We start from the raw sequence: 4,905 nt of genomic DNA on the forward strand, positions 1-4,905 counted from the left end.
CAATGAAGCGGGGCGGGGGCGAGTTTAGCCTCCCTACCCTCAGCGCGTCATCAACTCGTTCAACGAGTCGTTTGTCTTCTCTCGCGCTAAGCGCGCCCAGCTCACTCATCGGAAAATCACTAACTCGCGCTTAGCGCGAAAATGGTGCTAAGCGAGCCTTCGAGCATAGAAAACCCTTAAAAGCTGAAGTTGGCGAAAAAGGAGGGAGCTTTGGCAGAAAACGCATAGAACTATTACGTGAGAGATGCAACAGGGCAAGGGAGCACCAAAAACCCCAGCTTTCAAGAGGATTATAGGTTTTAGAGTAATTTGTAGGTTCTTAGAGGTGGAGGAGACATCCCCACCACTGTGTAATCTGTATTTTGCTTCAAAAAACCCCTATTGTAGCTGAATGGTGATACCTTGCCATGAAAGGCTAAAGCTTTTGTTGGGAATCTCTGCCGAGTCTTGATGTAAATATTATTTACTATCTATTTAATGTTGTTTTGATGTGTTCATTGCTTCTATCTGAATTTAATTCTAACATGTTTTTGGTCCGATCACCCATTTGTGTGTAAAGTTAGGATTTTTAGCATTGAAAAATATTTTGAATCCTTAGAACTGGATAGAACATGGCTAGATAACTGTATTATCAGGACACGGAGTGCAGGGACTCTAGTTTTATTATGTTGTGACCTTAATGTTGTTCGGTTAGGCCAAATTCGATGAGGGATCCGAGAACGAAGTTTAGTTAGAATTAGCCCATTCATGCGAGACATCGGTGTTTGGGACAATTGTCCTCAGCATTGAACACAGAAACAACATTAGATAGAGAAAAACTTTTAATTGCATCAAGTTACTCAGTAGAAGGACCTTACGTTTTTAATTCATTTGTTTATCTTTCATATTTAGATGGTTAAGTTTGTAGTTATCTTTAGAATTGCAACTACATCCTGTGTTTAACTCCCTGTGATTCGATACTCGGTTCTTACCGTTTTATATTACTTGTGACTCAGTACACTTGCTGATAAATTTCACAGTTGCCGAGAGGTGAAACAACCCCCGCCCCCTCCCCTGATCCCCGTCAGGCTTAAAAAATTAGACCCACCCTCGGTTAGTTGTCAGGCTTCCCCACCTCGATCTCATCCCCGATAAATCACTATGAATCTATGATGAAGGAGCATATACAAGGAGGAGCAACACGACGAAGGAGGCACGACAACGACACGACCACAATGACAAAGGCATGACGAAGGAGTCACGAAAATGGCGATCATGATGAAGGGCACGATAGTGACACAAATCGCGATTGAGGGCAAATAGTGAGAGTGGGAAGAGGCTGAGACTGAGTGTGATGAGTGGTGTTGCCATTAAGAATGATGAATAGTACTGCGATTCGGGTGGTGAACAACATTGGCAATGAGAGTGTGACGTTGCGCAGAGTGAAAGCATATGTGTAATTTACTTATTACTTATTTTGGTATCAGGGCGGGGGCGGGGACGATAATACCTGCCCCAGCCCCCGCCCCCAATTTTCTCAAGCGGAAAAAAATCCAATCCCAACCTTGATCAACTCAATCTTTCTTTGTCAAACTCGAGGCGGGTTCACGTGAGTTTCCATGGGTGTTAGTTCGATTGTCATGCCTACTTTCACCCAACCTTTAACTTCTTTCTTTCTTTTTTCATCATAGTTAATCGAGGTTTAACCAAAACTAATCTTCTTTATAAGGACAAACTTAGGGGTCAAGTTTTGTCTTTACCTACTGAAAGTCTTGGATGCCTTTATTCAACGAGGTTACCCCTTTGGACAGATTGAAAGACTTGGGTAGGTTGCTTTGATTGTAGTCTAATCCTAAAAATCATTCCATTTAAGAAAAATTTATAAAAAAAAATATACTTTCATTGAAATATATTCAGTAAAAACACTTTCGTTCAAAATAGTTATTCCTATTTATACATAAAGGATAATCAATACCATGCATTACATTTATTGAATGTGAAAAGAGTAATCACTATCGTACATCTGGAAAAATGTTCCACCCACCATCTAGTCGGATACATGATTAACAACATATGTAAACATAGTTAATTTTAGTTTACAAGTAATTAAGAATAACTAATGTAATTGTTTATAATTATGGAATAGTTAACCATTTTTAAACATTCAACAAAAACCAAATAGCACAAAACACACGAATTCTAAATCACAACCATTAAAGTTTTTGTACCAAATAGGATTTTTCTTAGACATTTCAATAACTTCATGAAACCATTAATCACTTATAAAAAAAAGTTAATCAATATTAATTCAACATTCTAATAGAGTTTGAGCTTTAACTCAATTCTACAAAATCAACTATAAGATAAAGATTGCTCCTCACTTTTATAATTTATCTCAATATTATTTTTATTCAATGTGAAACTTCAACAATAAACATATAACTATTCATTTACTATTAAATATTTATAAGGTAAATTCTGTGATGATTTCATTTGAGCTATTGAAAATTGTTCAACAGACAAACATATCTAGTTGTTCATTGTTTATCAAGTGCTTCTAAATTTTATGTTAGTCCTTGTTATTTGAATTTCATTTCTAATTGTATTTACTCTTTAGTTATGAATGAAATGAGATGAACATGTTTTTGTCCCAAAAAAAAAATACTTATAAGATAAAATTAATTATATTTACACACAGATTAATCATGTGTGATGTTTAATAATCCCGTGAAAAAATATTAGCCACTTGTAAGATAAAGTTAATTACCATAAATAATAATTAATTACATATTTATATTTATAATTGCATGTAATTATCTTCATTTACTCTTAATCACTTGTAAGATAAAATTAATCATTCTTTTGTATATAATTAATTGGCAACATATGTGAATAGATTTGAGATGAACAAATTTCGAGTTTACATTGCTCTTTTTCCATATGGAAAATTCTAAACTTGCACCGCAAAACTGAGGAAAGGGATGAAAGAAAGAAAATAAAGTGGAAACAGAATTATAACTGATGTTCCTGTCTTGCTTCCCGATCAGTTGAAAGGGATACAGTCCGCGTGATACCACGAAAGCGGTTTGTCGATTAAACATTTTCTTCAAAAAGGTACGAAATCTAATCAATTTTACTTTTTTTTTGTATATTTACGTCATTAGTTTTGTTTTTTTTTAAAATTATTTATAACTCAGAGTGAATGCATTTATTTCACGGATTAAAAGTCTATTTCTGAAAATATATGTATAAATTCTCATGTTTGTTAATGGATTTTCAAAATCATGAGAATTATTGATTCATCAAAATGTTATAACTTTCTTTTTTATTATATTTTTTCCATGTTATAAGGGATGAAAATGTGATATTCACTGATATAAATATAGATGTAACTTTTATTTTTTACTTTTTTAAAATTATTTTGAATTTTAAAAATATTGCTAAAAATATTAAAATATAACTAAATATGCTTTTTTAAATATAACTGAAAATAATTTTTTTTTACTGAAACCGGAAATAACATTTCTAATCATATAAATTCTTAAGAATATAATATGGTGAAACAAACACCACCTTATTTTTTTTCCTTCATCAATGAGACATTTCATTAAAGCACAAACACCACCATATATATATAAATGCACACGCGCGAGAATATTATGATCTGTCACAAAATATATACACCATATATATGTTTAGAACTGCGTTAATTTTTATTGAACGTGTGTTAATATTGGTCAAACATAAATATTGATGTTGACCAAGATGTTTGGATTTCGTATAGTAATTGATTATGTTCGAGAGACGTGCGTCCATGTTGAAATTGTTTAAAGTAGCTCATGAATTCAACAAAATCAATTTTTGTGAATATTTTTTATTATTTTCGATTCTATCCTTCTTTCTTTTGCTTTTGAATAATCAACAACCCTAATATATTTTCATTCTAGCATTTATATCCTTTCTCACTAACTTATCCATGCACTAAATACTCTTTCACTAATAAATATAAAAATAAGTTATTATTAAGAAACGTGTCACACTTTGTTCAAGAAAAAGAAAATCAACTTAAATTTAGTATATATATATATATATATATATATATATATATATATATATATATATATTAGTGTTCAATTTTTATGTATCTAATACAAATATCCTCAATTGTGTTTTATTTTTAACTATTTAAAATATATTTAATACAAAATACTTTTCCAAACAATTAATGTTCTAATTAGTAATTTACACATTCAAAATTGATTTTGAAAATAAGTTTCCAAATAATATTAAAAGTGGAAATTAATTTTAAGACACAAGTATTCAAACAAAAATCACATTTCTTTAAAATCAATTTTATAAAATCACGTTGATTTAAAATCAATTCTACAAACATATATCCAAACACGCAGTTAAACGTTCCAATCTTACAATACAGCAAAGGTTATATTATGCATTTATGCTCGTGTATTGGTTTGAAGGGATGAGATGTAGTTTTTTTTAGGGAGAATTATGAGATTTATAGAGATAGATATCCAGATTTTATTAATACATTCTCAATTTCTCACATTCGTGCGGTTTTTTTTAGAGGAAAAAAACCCAGTAGTTCTTATTATAGAATCGGTATCGGTAGTGTATTTTAAGTTTGATTTATTATTGAGATAAAATATTGTAGTTTGATCTTTATCTAGTAGTTCTTAATTCTTATCGTAAAATCAGAAATTATTTGTATATTTTCTCATAAAATCAGTTTTTTTAAAGTGATTTTTATGATTGTAAATATATATAAATTAGTTTTTGTTTTTTTAATTATCTAAAAATTAATTATTAAATTATTTTACATACGGAATTTTTTTAAATCTATAACAAATTCACCCTATATCTTTATTTTTAATTAAATATATTATATTATTCAATAATAATATACTT

This window comes from Glycine max, chromosome 9 (genome assembly GCF_000004515.6).
Source record: "Glycine max cultivar Williams 82 chromosome 9, Glycine_max_v4.0, whole genome shotgun sequence".
NCBI lineage: Eukaryota > Viridiplantae > Streptophyta > Magnoliopsida > Fabales > Fabaceae > Glycine > Glycine max.